Genomic DNA, 25,919 nt, shown 5'->3' on the forward strand with positions numbered 1-25,919 from the left:
TCCAGGCCAGTGTTTCATAATAAAATTGATAAAAAGTCAGTAAAAGACATTTTAAAGTTTTGAAGTAAATGCTGGCCAATGAGATCAGAATCCAGGGGAATCAGATGTTCTTCAATATTTTGTATATTGACAGAATGGGAACATGAGAGAGAGAGATGGAAAGGAAGCTTCACCAGATTGTAATACATAGTGTAAAGGAAAATAGGTTATCTGGAGATTCATTATGTTACATTAAAGCATCCAGAAGAATGTCAAAGGTTAGGCCCGGACTAAAACCACACTTTAATAACTTTAATACAGGGAAGCAAAGAAGGATGCTATTTTAATATTTACTTTTCTTTCTTTATTTATTTTTTTTTTCCTCCTGGCAGATCAAAGTTATGTTTTGTGTTCTTCAGTTTTAGGACTAAGGTGGAAAAAGCTCAAGACATTTGTTGTGTTAAGGTGGAGAAGCACCAGTGTCTTTATTTTTCACAGTCAGGATGTGATATTTCATATTTTTGCATGTTTGTTTTTTTTTCTCCTTTTCATTTCACTGGGACACTTTTTAATAGAACTTCTGTTAATATTTTTTTGCGCACATAGCATTTTGTTATTTTTAAAGGTTTTATAGGTGATAGAACTACCTATTATTAAAATTACCTAATACTTCCTATTATGAAACCTTGATTTAATCCGTTCATAATAGTGCCAAACTGTAACTGTTTTGACTGAAGTTTTCCATGCCAAATAGCTGTCTCAGGCTGTACTTCTCTGGAAAGCTCCAGCCAAAATAGTTCAGCCATTTCTAGGAATGATGCAAGGAAAAAATATGTATTTTTGCCCATGTCACTAAGTTATTGAAATCCTTGCTTTGATATGTGTCAGTGCACTGAAACCTTGGGAAAGAAAAGTGAGAGTTTTCAGGGGCTGAATAGGTACGTCTCTGGTGGTAATTTTTGCTACTTCAGTGGAGATGCAGATAAAAAAACTTGAGTTTAATGGATTCAAATCTCCAAAGCATAATCAAGTGTATCGATATCCCTAGAGTTTTCTTTACTCTAAAGGCACCATCCCCGACCAAAAGCCTGAGCTCACAGTACCAGGCAAGGATGGGCTTTCTGGCTTACATGGACACTAAAATAAGAGCAGTAAACTGGTCTTGCATTATATTCTTTATGAAAGTTTTCTGGTTTCCACTATAACTTTCATCTAACACAAAAAGGTGAAGGAACTGTGTGTTCAGATGCACTAGCTGAGTTTGAGAAAGAAAAGGGCTGGACAGAAACAATCTGTCTCGAAGAACAAGGACTCAGAGGCCTAGGGGAGAGAGAACAGAAAACTCAGGAAACTGAAGACAGGAAGTTAAGATTGTCTGTGCAAAGAGTCTAGAACTAGGAATAGTAGTAAAAACTGGAAGTGGGAAGTGAAAATTCAGGACATCAAAATATAAGAAATTCCACTATTTATAGTGCCTATGCATTATGGCACAACTTTTAGTTTGAGATCTGTAGTGTTTTTTTTTTTTTTCTGGGATCCCTGTCCCAATCAGAGGGTAGAGATTCTCTGTAGTTTGCATCACAGATAAATTTGTCTTCATCACTCATTTGTTGCAGAAGTGGGAAGGAATGTAAAGCTGAAGCAAGAGGTTTCAGTAAGAGAGAAGGAGACCCTCATGAGGAAGGCGTGAATGCTAGTCTAGACAATTGAATTCCCTTTCTGTCTCAACCTGAGATATGTGATACTGGGACAGTTATTTAAACTTTTCGTAGATTGCTGCTAACAGAATGTGCTTCATTTTCTTGGTACCCAGCCTGAGAGCGTGGAAACAAATTTGACAAAGTGCTGAAGACTCCCAGCTGCAACTTAGGTCAACGGGAGCTGTAAATCAAATCCAAGGTATTTCAAATTGGATGCTCAAAATTCGTGGATATTATTAACCATAATCTCTTTGCTTCAGTTCTGTATTTGTAGGATGGGCATAAAACCCATTATCTCACAACGATGTTGTGGACATAATTAATGTTTGTAAAGCTTTCAAAACTATACCAATGAGTGTCATAAAAGAAAACTCATGGGAAAGTTAATAAATGTCTTTAGAGAAGGGTTTGAATAGTGTGAAACAAAGATGGCATGAGGCCATGCATTGAAAAATGGGACCATGTATTGAACAATGAACTAAATATTGAACAGCTGTTCATTAAGTAAGCACCATCCAATCTGGACAATGAAATGACTGGGGTGCTATGGAAAAATGTTTGTGATCACATAAATAAAGCCTGTATCAAAATGTGTATGCTCAAGGTAAATCAGCTGAGGTTGTATGGACAATGTTATTTCTGGTAGGCTTTCACTTTTGAATGAGACTTAAAAATGTTTTTTATTATGTTATTTTTTAGACATGCATCTTCAATAAAAAATGCTCACCTGTCAATGAATACAATAAATAATAGAGAAAAAAAGATGGGAAAATAGAAAAAAACAACATAGAGGTTATGCTGAAAAAGAGTGTCTATGAATGGAGAGGGAGGATGAAGTGGATGGAGACAAGGGGAGAATATGAAAGGATGTTCTCTTTGGTGTCCTGGGAGGTCTATACAAGAACATGGACAGACTTTCATTCTCCATCATTTAAAATGCTTAACATTTTCAGTTAAAAAGTGCACTTATTATAATGCTTTTGAAGTCCACTTCTGAAAAGCAGACGTGGATTTCCCATTCTCATCAGCTGCTGAACCTTTTAGGCAATGTTCAAAAAGTCCTATCCTTAGATTTTCCCATAGCCATTACAGATCAGCGTGTTTCACTGAAGTCCAGCTGACTTCCTAAATAATAATGCTTTTCCAAGAGTTTAGCAAAAAAGTGATAAGTTCACAGTTCTACACTCATTCATGTGCTTGCCTCGTTCAGCATTGTCTATCATGTTTGAATGACACATTTCTTTTAGAATGTCTTAAGTTTTACATTTAACATTATATTTTTCCCTTTCCTTTTACTATGAAACAAACTAAGAAAAAATCTGCAAATACTTTACATAGGAGTTGACATTGTAAGTGGGAAGATCACGCAGAGCATATTTTGTTGAGCTGTCAATGCGCTGCCCTTTGTAGTCAGACTGCTATGTTCATTTGTGTTCTCTTCAGATACACATTTGCATCCCTTTTTTTCTGGACACACTTTGTTTTGCAGATCAGTTATGGTCACTGAGCAATTGTTGTCCATAATCCTTTCACTGCTACTTTATGTTCTCTCTCTCTTGGGCTCATTAACTTACCATCTCCTGCCAAGGACTAAATGCTTTTTGGTACAGTTACTGTTGTTTCTATGTAAGTTTGTAATATTCAATTTGATGAGCTTGAAGCTTCTAGATGCTCTAGCAACTTCTATAAAAAGGTTAATCCAGAGTGGACTTGTCTCAATAATATTCAGGCTGGGAGTAAACTAAATATTTTCCCCACATCCTTCTCAAAAGTAAATGACTGAAAGCACAAAAAAGAGTAAAATAGAGACTAGGTGCAGTTGCTATTCATAGCAACTGATATTCTGTACGTATATCCCCATGATATTGTTATGATTTGATCCTTCAAGTGTGCATTCTAAATAAAAGTTATGCTGAAGATATTAAAAGATACTTCTTGACCTAACCGTTTAATTTTAATAGAGCTAGAGGTGATCATAATGATCTTGAAGGTCCCTAGGTCAGAACTACAGGTTCTTTAATAAAAGCTTTTTACTTCACATGGCTTGACCTTTATACTGAGGTTTTATTATTTCTATAGCGTATCCTTTTCTTATAATTACTTGTGCTTCTATAAAATACTAGCTTTGACTGTTTGGAATGATGAATTGTAACAATGATTTTTTTATGGTACTGTTAGAAAACAGGAAGAAAAAGCTTTTTAAAGAGACTAGTATTACACTGCAACACAGGGCACTATATTAAATACATCGAATTTATCTTAAATACACAATACAACTTCATCGTTAAACTCTGTTTGAAGTTTTCTTTACTTAACTTACATTATCTCAGTGGGCAATCATTCCCTGGAACATTTTGAAACAAAGGGTAATTTCAGTTCTAACTAGCACAGAGTCTTTTAGAAAGCACTCTTCACCAATCATCATGCCATATTCTGGCCTATAATTTTAATAACCTTGTCAAGCAAGAGAAAAGAAATGCACAAATCATGGGAATACAGTATATTCGGATTATGTAAATGAGCACTAGCAATATTGTTTTTATATAGCCCATAAAAAGAGAGAAAATACAGAATGAAATAAAAGATTAATGAATATGTGCAGGGGTGAATATTAGGGTAAATGCAATACAAAACACCCATAGCGCTTCAGGAATTTTAATTAGGCAATTATCCATAACAAGTTTCTGATGAATTTCTTTAATTTTTACTTGCTTTGTAACTTAAGAAATTTGGAACTCCATGAAGTCAAAGAGTTTAAAGATGAATAAATAAGGATGATATTTTTAATTATATCAGATCTCTTAGTAAATCAAATTACTTAAAACAGTAGAGCTCAGTGGTATATCTGTCCTAAATTTGTAGCATTGTAAAGTCATAATTTTGATATTAAAATGAAACATGAAATCATGTTCATCCATCCAGATTTTTATTCAGGTTTCCAGCAGGGTTTTCAGATGCTTAGAATTTATGGGACTGTCAATAATCCTAACAATAATTTAGTTAAGGAGAAACCTCATGATTGAATGTTAGAAATTTAAACTACTTAAATCAGTTCAAATATATATTCTTAAATCTTAAGAATATATGGCCATGATTTTTTTTTTTTTTCCTCTGGACAAAGTAGTCCACAGTTATTCTAAAATCTACTTATTGGTATATAAAACATAGTCATTTAGTATTAATTCTTCTTTTGTAGCAGTTCAGTAATAGTTAAATTAAAGCCCTTTGGTGAATATGATTCTAGAATAAGTGAATCTTCTTGGAAATTACTTGAGAATAAAATCATCATGTTAAAAAAACGAAACAAAAGAAAACAAAACAAACACACACAATAAAGTATAGGTAAAATTATTGTTGAGTGGTTACAGTAGAATATGCCCTGATTTTCCCAGGTTAAAATAAATAAATAAATAAATCTATATTATGTCTTTCTGATTAAAAATTACTTTAAATTGTAATTTTAAAGTTTTGTTTTGCTTTGTGTTAACTCACTGGTAGGTATGACTAGCAATTTACCCTCAACTTATTTTGATATAATACTTATTTGTTGAGTGTAGCTTGTGGCAGAACTGAAGGCTCTGGTCTGAGCTGAAATGGGGCTTCCGGGGCCATGGGCAGGGAGTAAGGGTGACAGCCTCAAGTGAGGCCGGGGATGTTTAGGTTGGGTATCAGGAAGAATTTCTTCATGAAGAGGGTGGTCAAACATTGGAACGGGCTGCCCAGGGAGGTGGTGGAGTCCCCAGTCCTGGAGGCATTTAAGGGACTTGCGGATGTGGCACCAAGGGACATGGTTTAGTGATGGGACTTGGTAGGTCAGGCTAATGGTTGGACTTGATGATCTTGAATGTCTTTTCCAACCTAGATTATTCTATGTTTTTATGGCCTTGATAACAGATATCGCATTTGAACCAAGGATATATGCCCCAACAAAAGTGTTGATCAACAATCTTTGGTTTATCCCAAGAAGAGTTTTCAGCTTTCAGCTTTATGACCTCATTTACTGACTTGGTCCAGAATGTTTTCAGAGGTTTTTGAAAGCGATTCCTATACAGTGGTCTTCTCACCCTCTTCCTTTTAAAAATTTGAAGGGAACTGTTCAGAATAAAATGCTTTGCATTGGGTGGCACAAACCAAATGGATCTAAGGGTGTTCCAAAAAGACTTCCTTTATGTTCTCACAGCAGGAATTCAGGCCACCTAACTTATAGGCACTAAGTTTTGTGACATTTTATGCAACACATTCAGTGTTCTGTGAAGTCACATGTCTGGGCAAGCCTGAGTCCCTGGAAGAGGAGGAATTAGAAACACATTCTGAAGCAGTGATTTATGGATCGGGGGATGAGTTGCACCATGGGCTTGCACAATGGTGTAGGATTCTGGGAGTATCTGTAATATTCATACTCAGTGGTGGGAAAGAGCAACTGGTGACCAGTCAGAAATGAAGTCCAGTCAACAAGATACAGTGAGGGTATTTGTAATAACCTACTTCAAGCCTAATGAAAGTTTGATGTTAAAAGCATTTCACAAGGTGTTTATCACCCTATATGTGCAGACATGGGTGCCCACTTTCCTAGCAGTTGCAAACAGGAGAGATACGTAGGGGTAGTTTTTGCAAATCCATGCTCCACCAAGTCCTTCACTACACTCCGTTTAAGAATTCAGGGCAGAAACCTATCTTAGTTGCTTTTAATCATTCTTTGAGGTACTCTCTTTTTCCTGCTGCTGATATTAGAAATATGTAAGCTAGGTGACAGGAAACATTTCATACCTACACTGGTGAGTTTTTGTGTTTGTCTTCTCGTGTATGTAAGGTTAATGGATTACATTACTGAATAACATCTACTCTAAGGGCCTTTTGGGGGGCGGTTCTTGCTTTGCCATCCTTCACTCTAAGTGTTTTGTGGAGCTTCCATTAGGTCTTTTCACTGTAGTGTAAGTTCCTTAGTATCCCCATGTGCCTTTTGAGGTTAAAATTTTTATGTCAGTAACTTTAATTTCTTCTCAAAAAATCCATTTTGAAGCTCTGTGGAATTTAGGGAGAGTCTTTCCATGCTCTCTGAGTTGTATTTAATTGTTTTTCTCATAAATCACATACTTTGTTTTGATGCAAAACACAGCGACAGAAGAGAATCTGACATTTTATGTAACTGGCATGTCATTTATAAGTTCTCCATTAGACAAAACATTTGTTTAGATTCTCTGTTATTCATTTATTTTCATGTCAACACCAAAACCAACTGCAGAAGTGAACAGAGATGAATAATAAGACAAACTGTTTTAGTATCAATGTACTCTGCCTAAGGCAATATACTGTGCAACTGGTGAAGAATGCTTATTTCCTTCCCAAAACCTCTGCTGAGAACCAGCTCTTATAAACAATCTCTTACTCTTTTGTCTTAAGGGGGAATTTTCATCTATCACCAAGACAAATTCAGTTGATATTTCATTTAAAATTTTTATGGTAAATTGGTAAATAATATTTATCAATTATGAATGTTTTCTCTAGTGTTGCATTATCTTTGCTGTGTCTGGCTCTTTCCCAATTGTTTTTCTCCATTTAGTAAATAAAAAAGAAAGCATACAGGAAATAAAAGACAATGGTCCCATTAGCAGACAGATATTATAATATATGGCTTCTGAGATATATACATAGCTCTCATAGATATTATGAACAAATATAAATATTTCAAGCGATCTACTGCAGCAATAGCAATATTCCTCTCATTAAAGCTGAGAGGATAAGATGTTTCCTGAAGAAAGATGATGGCTAGGAAGCCACTGATATTGCTCTCAAAACATTTGTACTCCTAAATTGCCTTTGGAAGAAAAAGCCAGCCAGGAGTAGTCTGTCAATAGCAGAAGTAGCTCATTCTCAGAAATCATCTCTGACAGATAAGTAGGAGCCCCCAGAGATTTCCAGTTGGACTTTGTGTTGGGTGATGTACATGCAGTAAGTATGCAGGCTCCAAGACTAGCATGAATCCAGAATTCAGGTATGTGTAAATATCACATGCACAGTTCAGATGATTCACAAATGCATAGTACCTTTGCTGATTTCTGGGAGCTCTGCACCTATACTGATATGAAGACATCTTTTACAGTAATGCATATGTTCTTTCAAGTATTGACAAAAGAAGATGTGACCTAACCAATCAGAATAATTAGACACCAGTGATCTAGTTTATTCCCTTGCAAAAATCAAATGAATCACTGAAGAATAACTTTGAATAGATTAAGTTGCCCCATTGTTTAAATATTCCAAGTCTTGAAGCTTCCTTTACTTCCTCTGTTGCATGGTTAAATGGGTCTCAGTTGATTCTGCCTCAATTCTCACTTACTTGTTGTCATCCTACTCCTCCACTCAAGCTTTTCATATCATTCTAAATAATTCCGTTACAACTTCCATGTTATGGACTTTCAAATATTTATATGTTATTATTACATTCTCTGTTAAGCGCTTAACCTTCTGTTGTTTTCACACATTCATTTAAAATCAACTGCTATGAAACCTTGGAGACTTTACATACTTTCCTATGAATTCCTTCCAATTTGTCAATAGCTTCCAGTGATCAAGATGGGTGGGAGCATGGAAAACTCAAGGAGATAAAAGGAAAAAGAACATTCCTTTTTCCATATACATGTATTTGTTGGTCAGAGTTATACTTGCTCTTGTTATGGTCATATAACCTTGTAAACTTGTATTAAATTTGCATTTGCCTCTCATACCGAAGTCTTTGCAGCATTACTACTTGCTAGGTATCTTCCTCATAGTGAAATGAGTGTCTGTGGTCTGGTTTATTTGTCCTAGAAGCTTTTTTTTTTTATGTTAAATAACACTAACTTATATTTTATCTTGATTTTTTATTTTCCACAGTACCCTTCTGTTAATTACTTGCATTCAGGAGGTCTTAAAATTGTCAAGTAATTTAATTCTCAGAAAGTCTCAGTAATATATTTCTCACCAAAAGCCTGGGATTGCTGTTGAAAACAGGTTTGTGAGTAATGGAAATCTGGTGAAGTATATGTTGGGACATAAGTAAGTTAAATTCTCATTCACAAAGAAATAACAAGGAACATTAATCTTAAAATACGAAAAACAGAAACAATGCAAAACCCAATACATGTAATAGTTTGGTGGTAGACGGTTCACTTAAGATTTTTAGCTTGCATTTTATCTCTACTCAAAACTTATATAGACTTCATGACCACTAGACACCAAGACGGAGAATGTCTCAGATACTGATGATAGCCTGTAAAGGGCAGAGGAAAAGACTTACAAACAGAAAATCACATTTTTGATTCTGAAGACTTAGTTGCATTCTTGTGTGGGGACAATATGTCTGACTGTTTTGGACTGGGAGTTAAACATGACGGTATTCCTCTGTTTCTAAATGTTGCAGTTACTACTTCTGTGGAACACTGATAAACATGGTGCTATTTCCTTTTTGTAATTTAATGTCTCAAAAATTAATTAAATTAACAAATCCTTCCCATGAAAAATCTTCTGCGGCCGTCTGGTGTCCTACTGAGTAAAAGAAAGAAAACGCTTTCTGCCAATTTTTCATGTGAACAGCATAGCCACCCACACTCAGAATTGCAACTTTTCTCTACTTGAGTTCATTATGATGGCAAAAGGTTGAGCAATCTCGTCAGTATAGTGCAGAGAATTTAGTTTCCAGACAAGGGCCAGGTAAGAAATAGTGCAGGAGTGACTTACTCGCTCTTTTACCAGTTTAGCCTAAAATGTTATGTTGGTTTATGCCAGCTGGTTTATGAATCAGGGTGGAGACTGAGGAGAAATTACCAAACTATTCCAGCTTTCACAAATTGCTGGGTGAGTGTGAAGTTTCTGCTCTCTGTTAAGATAGCTGCTAAGTTCACGTACGTGTTGCAGACCTCAAAAAGGTTATCAGTCCTGAAGTTGAACACTGAGACCTTCAGTGAAGGACATTCAACAAAAGAATTCAATGACTTGTAATTAACTTAAAGAGTCCTCAGTATTTCTGACACAACCTTGTTCAGCATTTTGCTAAGTATTATTTCTAGTAAGCGCAGTCTAGTCTGCCTTTGCTAAGTTTTTGGGTTGCTATTTAATACAAATTTAATTTTTTCAGTTTCTGTGATTTAGTTGTTTGTAAGAATCTTGACTGTTAAAGCCCTGATCACGTTTGATAAAGGTGTCTTTCTATGTTGGTAGGGATTCCTCCTAAAATCTTTTGGAACCACTGGGTGCAGGAATCATTCCACTAACTCCTGTTGAAATTTTTCTTTTTGATGTATTGATTAGAAATAGTCCAATGGAGAGAAGATTCTGTGAATAATTTATTTGCATTTAATAATAAGTCTGTGATCATACCAATTAAACAATAAATGTAACATTTCAAATATTTCCAACCTATTGGAAGAAACCAAGTCAGAAAAGTTCTTTTCAAATAATAAAGTCAAGAATTACATGACTGCCAGGAAAAATGCGATTTCTTCATCTCTGGTTAAATAAACTACTCCTTGGAGTTTTGTTTGTTTGTTTGTTTATTTTTACACAGGTACATGTGCACATATTTTATTCTTTATTGTACTGGAAAGTCAATAAAGGATGTAGGTTTTGCCAACTGGAAGGATTTTCTACTTTTTTCTTTTTTTTTTTTTTTTTTTTTTTTTAAAGGAGATGTGCAATAGATAGGAACTTCCTGGATTTCCATCTACTTCTGGTAGATCAGGTGCTGGCTATATTCTTCTGCCAGATGTCATTTTTTTCTTCTGATCTTTGAAGACTGTACATAAGTGTTCTCAGTGGAGCTTAGAATTCAGAATACAATGATAGAAAATTGTGCTTAAAAATAAGGTGGAAAGTTATGCAGTGCACATAAGAGATATTTGGAATAACACAGATTAGGATGTAATAGCTTCTTATTATCATTGTAAGTATTTCAGTCAAGACTGAACATCTTTCTAAGAATGCTAAGTTCAGGGCTAACAGTAGTTAGGAATGTGATGTACTAGTTATTGGTCAAGCCCTTTGTCCTGCATATTTTGGGAGTTCATTCTCTCTTCACTTTCTAGGTGTACAGAAATTGTTGGTATGGGACAAAAGTGGTGGGTGGGTGTTTTCATTTTGTTTGTTTGTTTGTTTTTCAAACAGGAAATGAGCTAGAATGCTATGTATTTTACAGACTAATTAGAAAAACAGTGAGCAAAAATCGTAAATGCTGTGACATTAATGAGGACTCTTGTAAGAAAATTAGTTCTCTGCTTACCATCTTTAAGTTTGAAGTTTTCTTTTTTCCTTATATCAGCTGTTTTCCATGTCCCCATGAAAAGGGTTGACATTGCCTCAGCTGTAATTTTGGTGTGTTGGTAACTTACATTGAAGTTGCACCTGTATGAAGTGATGGCTTTGTTGAAGGGGTTTTCCCCCTTGCCAGTAAAATGCCAAATGATTTCCTATCCTACCCTCTTGATTTGCTTTACAAATAAGATAAAATTAAAAAGAAAAAAAAAAGAAAAAAGAAAAAAGGAGGGTATTAATATGTGGTTAAATTTGCTGTTTAGACTGCTTTTTTACAGTATGCTGGCTCTATGGCTCATATGCTTTTTTATGATTTGAATCTACTCCCCTTGAAATTGGTGGAGAAATTCCCATTTCTTTATTGAAAGTATTTTTGTAGTCTCACTTGCTAATATGGTAGTTTTACTGTTTGTTACAGTCCGGTGCCAAACCTCTGTATTGGACTTGTAGCTCCACTGAAGTCCCCAGAGGCAAGGAGATTGAATACCACCTGAGAATCTCTGTGCCTCACAGTCATGTCTTCCTTTTCTTCACTGCACTTTCCCAGATGCTGTTTTTCTTTGAGAATATGGTTTCCAGCACTAAGCTTTGTCTTTAAGCAGCTATTCACTCTGTACTAATAGAAGGAAGGAATTTTTTAATGACTGTACTTAGTGTTTGATATGATGTCAAACTGATACTGTGAAGAAGTCTACAGTTTAGCTCACCTGCCATCCCAGCTGGGTTTGCTGTTCATGTGCCAGGTTTTTCTCCTCTCCTCTCCTCTCCTCTCCTCTCCTCTCCTCTCCTCTCCTCTCCTCTCCTCTCCTCTCCTCTCCTCTCCTCTCCTCTCCTCTCCTCTCCTCTCCTCTCCTCTCCTCTCCTCTCCTCTCCTCTCCTCTCCTCTCCTCTCCTCTCCTCTCCTCTCCTCTCCTCTCCTCTCCTCTCCTCTCCTCTCCTCTCCTCTCCTCTCCTCTCCTCTCCTCTCCTCTCCTCTCCTCTCCTCTCCTCTCCTCTCCTCTCCTCTCCTCTCCTCTCCTCTCCTCTCCTCTCCTCTCCTCTCCTCTCCTCTCCTCTCCTCTCCTCTCCTCTCCTCTCCTTTAATAAAAGTTGATCAATAAAATGGAAATAAAAATCACAGTCATCAGAACAATAAGAAACAAAAAAATTCAATGCCTGCATGTATTAAATCCTGTTATACCTAAAAGTTAACTTTCCTCGGCCAAAAGAAAAAAAAAAAAAGCAAAGTGGTAAAAGACTGAACTTGACCTGACAGATTGTATACACCTTATCTGGTAATATTAACATGCACTTGAAAGTTATTAGTGCCCCAAACCTTTCAATACCAAAGTGTGCCCTAAATGTTATTTGATACTAGATGTTACATAAATCTGTATTTTCATTACTAAGCAACTTTAGGATATGTAGTGTGTGTCTGAAAAAAGGCATGGTAATAACTCACTAATAATGGGTGCCATGTGGGGGGAAAAAGGCAATATTACCTACCTAAGAAATATAAAACATGGTTTATATTTTCAACAGTTTGAGAATGAAATGAAAACAGAATATTTGGTGCACCTGTAAAAACATATTTGATCATAATGGCAAGTACAGCATTCTTAGTGTGGGATTCATATTTCATAACTCATGTTCAAACAAGAAAAATGATTATAATGTTAAGTATTTCCTGAGTTTATTTTGATGGATGGCAGAATAAGTATCTTTTACTCATTAAAATACAGATTGGTATAATTTAATAAATGAATTTAATACACAGATGTTCAAGACTGTTTGAGTAGAGTGCATATTAATCAACTTCTCTATAACTGATCCTCTTTTATATTTTTTAAAAGAAATTTGCAGCAGCCAAAAGTTTATTAGATCTGTATGATCCAGGTCTGGTATCAGATATCAAGTATGTTGTTTGAATCACGTCAGGTGATCAAAGTGTTTCTTTTTGATTGATGAACCTGTAAACACCAAACTATTTGAGTGTTCATTGCTTTTGCATCTGTTGGAGACACTGACACATCCTTTGAAAAAATGGCCAAGATTTTTAAGAGTGACTTGCAATACTGGGAACTTCACTTTTGGGTGCCCTACAGAAAACTGATCTTTAGACAGTATTAAGTGCTTCAGTTTGAAAAGCTGTTTCAAGTTAGGTACTTCCAAAATAGGGCCCCCAGAATCATTTGTCACATATGAGAACTGTAACCCACAAATGCAGAGCTTGATTTTTCCCCATTTTTTTTAGGTATGTTTTTGCTTCACTGGCGTTGCACTGGACTTATACTCACATGAATAAGAAATTGGGTTGTCATTTTTTCAAGTGTGTATGATAGGAATATGTGGAGCTGCAAAGCATCCAAAGGAGCTTATAGGAAGAATTTGCAGAAAAGGCTAGATATCAGTGAAGTTTTGGCCTAAAATCCACAAAAGAACATCCACGTCCTGCTACACTTAACACTCTTGAAGGCGTCTGGCTTCTTGGAGAGACTATCTAGGCTTGTGAAGACCCTGTGTACAGATGCTAGGATCCCAGTATGCACCAGTCTGAGCTGCCATTGCTTGTCAGCAATGAACACGTGTGTGTTTCTGAAATTAGTAATGAGAATCCCTTCTTTCAGGATCTGTAGTTTAGTTCTCTTTGTTGAAATAGCTCTTTTTTTTTTTTTTTTTTTTTTTAAATCTTGGCAAATCTTTCAAATCTCTCTTTTTGCTTTTGAAATAGGATGTGTGTGTGGTGCCCTCTTTCATGCGGTAGGTCAGGACTTTTCAGCGTAGGAAATGCAAGCACAACCAAATCCAGTCTTCTCCCCTGATCCCCTGAGAAGTCACTTAAAAAAAAATAAATCAGGTGCCAGGCAATTCTGCAGTGGGTACAACTGAATTTATGCCGTTTTGCATACAGGTCCTCACACTTTCTTGTACTACAAGGGACCACGAGTGAGTGTGATTCCCTACAGCCATGTACAGGTGAGTACAGTCTTCCAAGGAGCTTAATGTCCCTTTTCTTCAGGGCAACATGTGGGCATCCAACAAAGTGCTGGTACCAAAATACATTCAGAGTGTTTTCTTCATACAGGAAACATATTTTAATATAGTGTGAAAAAGTGACTGCTCCAAGTTAGTCTAAAGCCTAGTAAATAAGGAAGTTGCCCAGAGATACCTTGATTTAGAGCTTTTACCTTTGAGCAGTTGAGTAAAACCAAAGGAGTTCTTCCTCTTTTTGTCTCTTTCAAGAGAGGTTTTGATCTGCAGCATTTGGACTGGGTTCCTGTCTTGCAGGTGAGCTCTAAGTGTACATCTCAGCCTGTGAATGTAACAGTGCCAGGGCTGGCTCAGTAGCCTGTAGGCCAGCTGGCACAGTCTGACCGTGTCCTCATATTAAACGGGATGGTCAAATGCAAACAGTCTGTTGGGAATGTTTCTTGGCTTTTGCTAACTTCCTGACTGTGCCCAGAAATCTGGGAGAGGGCTAGTTGGCTGGGGCTAGGAGTATTCCAGGAGTACTCTAATAAATTCACAGAGTAGGCAATCGAGTGTCATCCTGCATGCCAGCATGCTGATGCTGCTGAAGGTACAAGTATAGATGCAGCCATATGGTTCCTCTTAAATTAAACACTGCAGGAAAGCCTACCTGGGATGAGCAGAGATGTGAGAGAAGCAGGTATATGCTTACCCTTCACAGCAGGTTGGGAAGCTGAATGCTTGGAAAACAGGAAAGGAACACCACTGGGCATTTCCAGGGTTAAAGGGACTCCAGTGTTCAGGGCAAGTGTTGCAGGCATGGATGTGCACTGGTGGTTTTTGATCACAAACTGTTTACTCCAGGTTTTATCTTTAAGGGAGAAATTCCACAGCAGAGGTAGAATGGATGTGAAAACAAAGAAGCATGCAGTTTTCAAATGGTTTCAGAGACTTGTTAAAGGCTTACCTCCACCATAGTCTTGAAGACAGCTGGATTACTTCCCAGTAAATGACAAAGTGACGTGTCTTTCCACTGGGTTTTGCTACATTCCACTTAATCAGAGTGCATTGTTCTGCCTAGTGATGGCATGCTCTTAGATGCAACCCCGGTGGCCAGCTAAAGCATCTGGGAAGAGGACAGTAAAGAAAAGGTTTAGGTGGCCACACAGGTTTCCATTCAGGTGCAGTTAAGCCTCTCAGTGTTCAAAAGAAAGCCTTTCTCATCTTCCTAGCAGCAGTTCCAGTCACCCTGACAACAAAATTGGTACTCAGGTGGGGCACTGGTGGCTAGGTTGTCCCTGGCCCTGCTCCTACCTATTTACCAGAACACCTGGAGGGAGCCAGTACCGCAGTGACCGGCTGAGTACATCTGGGGGCTGCTGGTGAGCAGGATGGCTTGACTGATTTGTACACTAATTCTTCAGTCTTTGTGAACCAGATGATCTTGCTCCTTGGCTGCCCAGCACCTTGTAACCATTTGCACCTGTACAGAGTGAGTGTAAAAAACTGCCAGTCCAGATGGCAACACTTCTCACCTACTTTGCCCAGGTTTTAAAGCCTACACGAGCTGCAGGGCAGCAGGACTTTTTCCACTTTTGCTGTGAAGGTACACGGTCCCACTTCCCCAGAAGGGAAGGGAGGCGAGAGGAGTATGTGGAAAGGATTCTTTGAGGCAAGCTTTCCACCTCTAATAGTCAACAGGAAAAGTACAGCTTTAGGTTGTTTTTCAGATATCTTAGCCATGATATCATAATGATATGAAGTTTGCCGCAATGTCCACTTCTGCAATGTATCAGCCAGATAATCAGTTTCTGCTCCAAGAATTTTAACGAGAGGTTTGTGGTGTGCAATCAGAACAGCTTCTTCCAATGTAAAGACTCATGGAATGTCCTCATACCAAAATGCAATAGTCAGAGGGTGAGTCTTGTTTCACATGTTTCATGAAAGTGGAAGCAATTAGCCTCTTTGTTTCATTATTTTTTTAGGTGAGAAGCATCTAGGCCTACAGCTGAAGCATCATGAACTAAGGTGGAAGGGGAAATGTAAGTTTTTTTCCCCAAATCTTCTTAATTTCTTGATTTCATTAAATGACTTCTTAGAGTTTTCAGTCCCAAACATTCCAAATAACATGTTTGTCATTGAGTTTATTAATGTAGATAAGTCAGAGAGAATTTCACTATAATAATTAGCTGCATGTAAAGAGGATCTGTGACAATGTATTCCTTGGCAGGGTGCTTTTTTTGTTAGAAGCTTACTTTCTCTGGAAGTAGTTTAAAGCCTTATACATCACTTTCATGAGCCAGTCAGTTGCTTGTGAACGGAAAAAGCCATATTTGTCCTTTTTCTTACCTTTTCCACATTGTGTTAGCTATTTCAGCACAGATGCCACACTTATAAGGGTGTTCTCACTTGCGTTTGAATAAAAAATCTCTCTCCACTTATACCTTGCATGTTCCGTTATAAATTGAGATGTCAGTAGTACACCAGCTATGTGCTGCTATTCCAGAAAAGAACCTTATGCAAGTTAATGATCATGCATGTCAAGACCCTGTTTCCAACTCCATCTGCTGGTAAGCCTGAGACAAACCTACCTTTGTAAGCTGCTGTTCACCATTTAGTAATGGCAACATTCTCTAGAGACTTGCACAGGACTAGGGAATAATAGTTACATATGCCACAAGTCATATTGTTTTGAAATTTTACTTTACTACAGAATATGATCTTTGTTTCAGAAAGAGACATTTGTTTCAGAAAGATCCAACCTCTGTTTGTAAGGACTGCTTTTTTTTTTTTTTTTTTTTTTTTAATAAAAAAAGACTTTTACCCATTTCTCCAAACTTGGTGTTCTAGTGATACATATGTATTAACTGAAAAATATGTGACCAATTACTAGACTGTGAGTCATATATAAAATAGTTCACTAATCTACACACATTTGAAAACATGGGACACAGATTCAAAGACAGAGTCTTGAATTACATGTAGACTGTTTACAGCTGAGTCTCAGTTAATGTTCTAAATGTGAAACTACTGTCCCGTTGCTGAACATCACATTAATAAACTTTGAGGAACCTTGCACAGAACTGACCTACCTTTAACATGTTAGTATAAATGGTGCCCTCTTCTGTAGTTAAAAGAGACTGGGGCGTTAATGGAGATTTTGAATAAGAATCTTTTTGGTGTCCTGGTGGCATCAGTGAGTCATGAGCCACTGCCATGGTGGTCTCTTTCTTTGGAGAACAGTATTGTGCTGTTGTGAACAGGTTAGAATCAAGCTTTGGAGACATTCTGATGTTTTGATTCTTGTAAAATGAGACTCAGAAATCTGGGCATTCTTGGCAACTTGCTAAATTTCACCCAATATGCAACCCACTGAGAAATCTCTTTGTGTGTACTGTTTTTTGGTGAAATAACTGAAAGATTTTTTTTTTCCAAGAATAATAAAATCCAAGGTAAATTGAATGGTGAGCCCCAAGGATTAATTTTTTTATAACTTCCCCATCTTTTGTTCCATTGACACTCCAGCTCTTGCAACAACAGATATCAGGTACCTCACTTAAGAACTGCTTATTAAAGCAATAATCACTGATCTTCACAGTGGGAACTGAAGTACTGAGCCGAAGTCACAGGTGCCAACTCCACCATATTTGGCAGCAGATCGTTATACATCATCTACCATCCTGCTGCTTTTTTGGCTGTTACTCTAGGAATTCCAGGCAATCGGCAGGCTTGTTGGAGAAGCTGCAATAGCTCCAGTGAAGCTGCCCTGTGCTCAGATATCCTGAGCAAATGGCCACTGCAGATGTACAAATTGACTTCGCATTTGTCTGATGGATTACATGTGTTAGATCAGCTAAGTGCTACAAAGATGTGGCAATTTGAATTCCATGGCTATGCCCATGGTAGTACATTAGTCACTGCCAAGGGACATTTCTGAGGGCTGGGACTTAGTTGTGTATCAGCAAAGACAAGATCAGGAGCAAAGCTTACAGGAAGAAGAAGCTCAGGCATAAGGACTGGAGGTGTGTCTCACACAGGACGTGTATGAAGGCATTGCAGCAATGTCCAGAGACACCTAAGGAAGGACCTGCATCATCTGATACAAGCACATCCTCCAGTCTAGCCCCTTGAGAAGGTAGGAGGTCAGATCTAAAAGCAGGAGAGTCACATTAGAGCCATGCGTGTCTCTGCCACTGAGAAGCTGGGCTCATCATCTTGTACCATGCTCTGTCCCAAAACTGCTGAACTGCTGCTGGTTCTGGATCTAACAAAGTCTAGAAGATTTGTCTCACATCCTACTGCATAAGGAAGTCATATCCAAAGGTTAGCATGGATCCCAGAGTCAGTGGCAAGTGGATCTATAAACTTATCTGGTGCATGGACCTTGTGCTATCAAAATTGCTATAACTAGGGTGTATATGTGCACACTACATGTATTCTGCCACATACCTCAGAAAGAAAATTGATCAGATATGCACAAATGTCAGAGACTGGAAAGGGGTAGACCCACTAGTTCTTCATAGTTTTGCCAAGCTTCACCAAGCAACTTTAGGTAGGAAATTTAATCCTTGCTAAACTGTAAATATCTTCTCTATCCAGTGAAGTAAATGAAAAGACAAATTAAGTTATTAAGAATTACTTTTTTTTTTTTTATCTACCTTGATTATTACAAGCTTTATTGTGGTTATAGCATTATTATTGTAGTGATGAGTGAGCAGTGACTTCACTACAAGAGAAAGGGAGAAGGGGTGAGTGTGTCTCTCCAGGTGGCTGGAAATTTGTCCTTTGCTTGTGCTACAGCAAAACTTTACAGCAAAGGTAACACTTGAGTATAATCAAATTACAGGTATGTATATATATATGGTGCTTTTTGTCATATCGTTATTGTGTTTTAATTCCAATCAAGTCAGAGAAAGCCCATAAGTGCTCTGCTTTTTTATATCATTTCTATCAGAAATTCTAATAAGCTCTTTTGAGAAAAAGCTATTTTCCAAGCTATGCTCCCCAAAATTTATGTATATATCTATCACAGATTATTGGTTAATCTTTACCTTTTTTGTCCCTTTACAGACTCAATTTGAATTTCCACCTGCTTTTCCTGACAGGTATCCAACAGAAAAGCTAGATAGAGTTATGTATGTGTTAATACATTACAGTGAAAATAATGGACTTTGTTTTAGCTTGGCAGTTCAGAAAACACAGAAATAATTCTGAGTCAAAGCAGTTTAAATTATTTTGCTTTTTATTCAGACAGAAAAAATAGAGAATATTCTGAGTCAAATTCTGTTGCACTTGAAATGAATTATTTGGATTTCTAAGACATTTTACTTTCTGACATTTGAAGAAATAATGCATTGGAAATATATTTCAAAGCTAAAAATCATAACAAATGGGAAACCAGAAATCCAGAAATCTTTCAACTTCTAGGGTATTTTCCAGTACTTTGTTCCTTATTTTTTTTTTTTTTCTGGTTAATGAACAATTAGTTGGAATTGATTAGAAGTCATAAAATGTCCAATCTCTTTGGACCCACATTTTCCACAAAAAAGGAAAAATGTCATGATCTATTAATTTATCTACGCAGAGGAAAAAAAAAAGAAAATAAAGAAAACCAAATCCCAAAACAAAGTGAAGGCCATGTATGCAGCTCTTGTGGACTTTCTTGCCCTTAGTTTCACATTTTTCTTCCCCTGCTGATAGACCTCTCTCAACCACTAATTGTGTGGAGAGGGAAGGAAGTGGTACACGTTCCTTTCCAAATTAGCCATTAACTAGTTGGTCACATATTTGCTGCTTGGTAAGATTTTGCAGCAAACTGGTAACACATATATATATATACTTACATACACAATATTTATATACTTATATACAAAATACTTATATATATAATATATATATATATATTTTTTTTTCCAGAAATGTGTATTTCAGCTCCTGAATTTGTGGCATGTCTTGTATTCTGTCGTATTTTGCTACCTTTTGTCAGACACAACAATATGACAAAACACAGCATGACTGCTGGTAGCCAATCATAACTGGAAAAGTACAGCTGGGAAGAAAAGACTTTCACTTCAGATAGCAAAAATTTAAGTTAACGTGACAAAAATAAAAATTCAGTAATCGTATTGCACAATAATTTTGAGCAGTTATATTTGCTGAATATTTCTCTAAAGAAAAACACAATATCTATTCTTTCACAACAATAAATGAAAGATCTTTTTACCTTCATGTTTAGCTAGAGTGAGAGATTTGACTGTTTCGCTGATCTCATCAGAATCCAACGCAAAATCAGTTTTATGTTTATAAAGTAAAGCAGTAAATTTCAGAATTATACAGATGATCCATATAGCTAGACTGTCATTTCTATTGACATATTTAACTAAACGTTGGCATCCTTCAGTGCAGAAAAATGGCTACTTATTTCTGAAATTCAATCCCACAACTAGTACTTTTCATATTATTAAAAAAAAGGTTAGCTTCATAAAATAGTTTAAACAGATATTTGTTAGTGGGTGACAAATCTAGTTTTTTTTTTTTTTCCCTATTAAACATGGAGATCTGAGTAAACTAAAAGGACGTGCTATCTGCAACTGAAGCCGCTGCCCTTTAGCAGTGCGTGTGCATTTAAATGTCTCATTTCCATCAGTCACACCGTCTGGCTTTGAAGTCCTGACTGTCTTCAGTGTGGTTTTGAGGTGTGATTCCAGCCCATGGGGACATGCTTGAATGAGCGGTGACACACCAGACATCTCATGCTGCCAAAGGTCTCTGGATAACCCGGCGTAAAACAACCTTGAGCAGGTCCCCGCACACCTCCTGATTGCCAAAGCCACGGACCCGGCCAGACTTCCCTCCTTCCCAGCACAGTGCAGGAAGGATGACGGAGACATCCTTAATCACATCTGGCTGCCTTTGTCCGAGATAGCCACCAGTGAATTCCGCTCAGAGCTACCTGATTTACGCTCCTCAAAGAAGGGCGGTCAGAACTGAAATCTGACTTCTAGTCAGGAGGCAATTGCTTTTCTGGAATATTGTCTGTATGAAATCTGCACCATGTCATGGTTTTTTCTATACTGACGGACTGGTATTGTGCATGCTCTTAAGCTCAGACTTTGAAGTTTCACATTTCAATACTTGCTAGCTAACATTTAAATACTTCCTAGTTAATTAGGCATTTTATAGTATAATACAACGTAGTTGTAGCATGCATATGATTTCAATATGTAACACACACACACCTAAAAGTGAATTATATCTGCAAAAGCTCTCTCCATGGGCAGATAAATAAACACAAGCTAAGTAGATCATTCTTGCGCACAAAGGCATATGAATTTCCTGAGTCAAGGCGATGTTCCGTATGCACCTACGCAGATTTCATAGAATAAAGCTCTGCTGGAATTTGCCTGAAAATAACAGGGGGCAAATTAAATTTTCGAGTGGAATTCAGAACAATAGTAATATTTCCTGAAAGGCTACTAATTCTAGTGAAGCTATTTCAAAGGCCACATTCTTTTCAGGTCGCTATGGAAGGCTAGCTCATGTTATAAAATGATAGCACCCTTTTGTGTTCTGAGCTCTCTGTTACACCTGCTGTGTCCACTTTTTTTTTGTCTCATTTGCAGTTCTGCTTGGTCTAGCATGGACTGGGCTGAATGAATAGAAAGCAGCAATATAAAGAACTCTGTCCCATATCACAGGTTTTTTTTTTTTTCCTTTTTGACTGTGTCTAAGATGCAATTAACTTTTCATAAGACATAAAATAACAATATTCAAAGCCAAAGTTACTAACTGGTATTATTCCATGTGTCAAATTACCAGAACACCGAAGCTAAAGATGGGCAACACCCTATAAAATAACTCATTATGAAGAATGCCGGTTTTCTCTTCTTGTTATTTTGGGTTTGCACATCCCTTTGATAACGTAGTTTACTTAAGAGAGACAATGCACCCACTCTAGCACTGAGGGCTACAAGAAAAATCCTGTTCCAATGATAAAATATTTTCAGATGAACCAGGGAGTAGGCTCTAGGCCTATTTCATATTTATCTGGCTTCCTCTGAAGATGCCAACATATGTCAATCACACTTTTAAATAAGCTAGCTCAGGCCCTGATGAGAGTGTATCTTGTAGCTGACTGAAGCTCAGCCTAGCGTGCAAAATCTGCTCCTAACATGTAAATCCTTGGAGGGTGAATCCAGGCTGAACACTCTGTTCTGTGGCTAAACTGGTATCAAAACAGTTTGAGTTACAGCAATACACCTGCTCATTTAAATAATTTTCTCCAGTGTTTTTCCACAGAAGCTTCCTCATTCATGTTAAATAAAAGGCTTGTTGCTTTCTTTCTCCAGTGAGACATGGCTGGTCCCTCAGGTTCCTATTTCTCTTGTCTAAAATGCTGCCATACCTCTGGCTGATGTCTCTTCATGCTTCACAGTCTGCAGTGCATGTACACCTTCATCTACAGAAAGTGAGGGAAGAAATAACCAAAGAGAAACACAGCTCAGATGTGAGATTCCTCTCTTATTAGAAGAAATCGAAAGAATTAGAAAAGCAGAAGGTAATGTTTCCAGGGTACCTGAGATATTGCCCTGAATACCAAAGATAATTAAAAAAAAATCAAGCTAAAAGTCATAGGGAAAATAAAATTAGAAAATTTTTGAAACAGAGAGGGATTGCTCTCAATGAGCAGTGCTAAATGATACAGAAAATTAGTTTGGGACACAGAAAAAAAAAAAAGCAGTGGATCTTCTTTGTGTAGTTCTGTGTCTTCTCCCCCATGCTACTCAGGTCTGAAAACAGCATTGCCAATAAAATACTGGCAGAAGGGAGAAAAATAATGTAAGTTGCTCTGGTGAAAACTAGTAGGGCATTCAAGTTTCCTATGGACGAGTCATGTGCCTCTTCTCATCAGCCATCCACTGCAATTATCTTTCTTCCTTCATTTCTGTCTGTGATTACCTCCCCCTCAGTATCTTTGGAGCATCTCTCACTCCATGCCTCACATCTGCCTGACTCTTTCCCAGACTAGCAAGGAAACATCACGTCTGTTCTCATGCTGAAGACTTTCCCACAGTGGGCAGACTGGCTGGATCCTTCTCCTCTGCTCAGACCCCAATTTCTCCAAGACACCCCAACAGCACAGAGAAACCTGTGTAAATACTGAATTTGGCTGATGGGCTCAAATGTTTTTAAGGGAGGTCTGCGAGGTAAACAATCCTACAATTATGTAACTTTCATTTGTGTAGGAAACTAGGCTGAAAAATAATTAGAAGCCTGATTAGAAGAAATGATTAATGAGGAAAGATGATCACCGTGGTATTTGTTATTATGAGGTAGGTCTTTCTCTGTCTCTCTTTGTGGTTTTGACCAAAAATTCCATCCTGGACCTAAGAAACTTTTCCCAACAAAAGTTTGTTAATCTTGTATGCTATCATGAAACATGTCGGTTTCTAGGACTGGCATTTTTCTGACGAAAAATAAATAAATAAACTGAAGTAGTGACCACATGAGCTATAATAATTCATATTTACAATCTGGGCAGACTAAAAAAGCAGAAAATGTTAAACCAAACAGCATCCACCCAAGCTAGAATAACTAAGAGGAATTATCAGTCCTTATGTCACAGGACAGTGCTTTCTACCAGCTAGGGCCTTGGAAAGCTTTCATCCACTAACAACATTTTATAACTCTAGGTTCCTACCCAATAAAAGAACTTATTTTGCATTACTTCAGGATAGAAAAGCCAAAAAAATCCACATTTACTTTGAAGAAAAACCTTACAGTGATGATATTTCCACCACTTTTCTTGGATGAAGTGCCTGCTCTCTGAGATGCCTGTTCCCTTGTGCAGTAGCACCTCGTTGCACATAAGATCCGTGTTTTTCAGAGTAAGTGATGGCATCAGAATCTGTCCCCGAATGGGGAAGCTCAGTCACTCATAGCAGTGAGCCCACTGCCAGGAATGTTCCCGAGGGAGGTGAGGTCAACTTTTGCTGTACGAGGTGATGGGCCATAGTTTAGCAAAGGAGATACTTTCTGTTTGTGAAATCCTTTCCATTTGTGTGCTGTTTGTTTGTTTGTCCTGGATAAAATTGTTAAGAGTTTAGCTAAAAAACTTTCTGTTAGCTTGTCCAGATTCTTTGCTTTACTAAAAGGTTGCAGCCCAACCCCTGCAAAGCAATAATTAGAGAGCTTCGCTTTTTATTGTTGCATTTAAGTGTCCCTGGAGCAGTGGCTGCTCTGCTGGAGGAGAGGGAAAGGATAATATATGTTTTGCTTCTTTTTAATCTGTCGTCCAGCATCACTACTATTCCAACAGTGGGCCTCCTGACTTTGTTCATTGTTTTTAAATTAACTGAAAAAATATTGCTTTTGAAAGGTGAAAGCATAAAGAATTACAGGCAGCCTGACCAGCTTTGCTCTCTCCTGTAATGTACTACTGCTTGCTAGTACACCTAAATCATTAGCTGGGAGAGTTTAGCCATTTTGGAGTTCTTGTATATTGTGCATTGCCTATACTAAAAGAACCTGGAGGGTTTTCTTTCCTTTGTCTCTTTCCATTTGGCTCTTTTGCAAGTGGAGCCTCTACTGACATCCACTGGTAGCTACGGGACAGCTGCAGCCCTGCACACTGCCTGTAACCCACCCGTGCTAATCCCGTCTCCTGTGCCAAATCATTGATTTAGTACCGTGCTAGATGTCAGCTCAAATGTAAGGTCAAAATAATGTAATCCTTCCAGTTACTCACCCCTTCCCAGAGGAATGGCCCCCTTCCCCTGCCATGGTGGTAAATAAATTCAAGGGATGAAAACCTGCTAGCAATTTCTTTGGCTGCGCTCACCAATTAGCAACACAGAAAATCAAACCACAGTTTCCTAGGTGTAGTGGGAATTTATAGGGAATGAGAGCTACCAGGAACATAAGCTTGTATGTTACTCATTATATTTTTTTTTGTTTGTTTAAACTGCAATAAATTAAGAGTTAATGATCAAGGGTGCAGGAATGAGGATTAGAGACCAGATGGGAAGAGCTGAGGACTCGTTGCTGTACACACTGTGCCATTCACCCTTTCTAGTCATTAAACCCAGAGCCTGTCCTGCCCGTAAGTACTACATGTACCACAGCATGAGATCAGTGTGAAGATAATTAAGAATACACCTATTATTGTTAGCTTCTTCTGGCTCTGCGTGACTTGCTCTCATGTGGGCACGTCTACAATGTAATAAAATTCTTGGATGTGTGGAACTTTGGGCTGGGTCCCTGTGAATTTTCATGGCTTTGCCTGAAGGAAACAGAGAAGAGACTGTTATAAAAGCTGTGAAACTCAGCAGGTAAATCAGGAGCAAGAACAGGGTGCTTATTAAATTTTGCCAAATATGTCATTTTCTGTAGACTATTATCCAGTTCTTTGCACACAGTCTTAGTTATCTGTGAATTTCTTTGGTGGTTGTAGTCACTTACTGAAGAAATATCAACTCATACACTTACTGGTGATCTTTATTCATTTCTCCTCTGCATAGTTTCTCCTTCCCTTCCCTTCCCTTCCCTTCCCTTCCCTTCCCTTCCCTTCCCTTCCCTTCCCTTCCCTTCCCTTCCCTTCCCTTCCCTTCCCTTCCCTTCCCTTCCCTTCCCTTCCCTTCCCTTCCCTTCCCTTCCCTTCCCTTCCCTTCCCTTCCCTTCCCTTCCCTTCCCTTCCCTTCCCTTCCCTTCCCTTCCCTTCCCTTCCCTTCCCTTCCCTTCCCTTCCCTTCCCTTCCCTTCCCTTCCCTTCCCTTCCCTTCCCTTCCCTTCCCTTCCCTTCCCTTCCCTTCCCTTCCCTTCCCTTCCCTTCCCTTCCCTTCCCTTCCCTTCCCTGCCCTTCCCTTCCCTGCCCTTCCCTTCCCTGCCCTTCCCTGCCCTTCCCTGCCCTTCCCTGCCCTTCCCTGCCCTTCCCTGCCCTTCCCTTCCCTTCCCTGCCCTTCCCTTCCCTGCCCTTCCCTGCCCTTCCCTGCCCTTCCCTGCCCTTCCC

General features: G+C 38.1%; 1 long non-coding RNA gene across 1 annotated transcript in view; it reads left to right on the forward strand.

The window, feature by feature from the left end:
• Positions 1–23,132, forward strand: part of LOC308192196 — a 56,134-nt gene extending 33,002 nt beyond the window's left edge. Inside the window, exons 2-3 of the long non-coding RNA XR_013948640.1 lie at positions 13,855–13,919; positions 15,899–23,132. This is a non-coding gene — a long non-coding RNA (uncharacterized lncRNA). The remainder of the gene's footprint in view (positions 1–13,854; positions 13,920–15,898) is intronic.
• The last annotated feature ends 2,787 nt before the right edge of the window (positions 23,133–25,919 follow it).

Source organism: Anser brachyrhynchus (assembly GCF_964034855.1).
Source record: "Anser brachyrhynchus genome assembly, chromosome: 3".
Lineage (NCBI taxonomy): Eukaryota > Metazoa > Chordata > Aves > Anseriformes > Anatidae > Anser > Anser brachyrhynchus.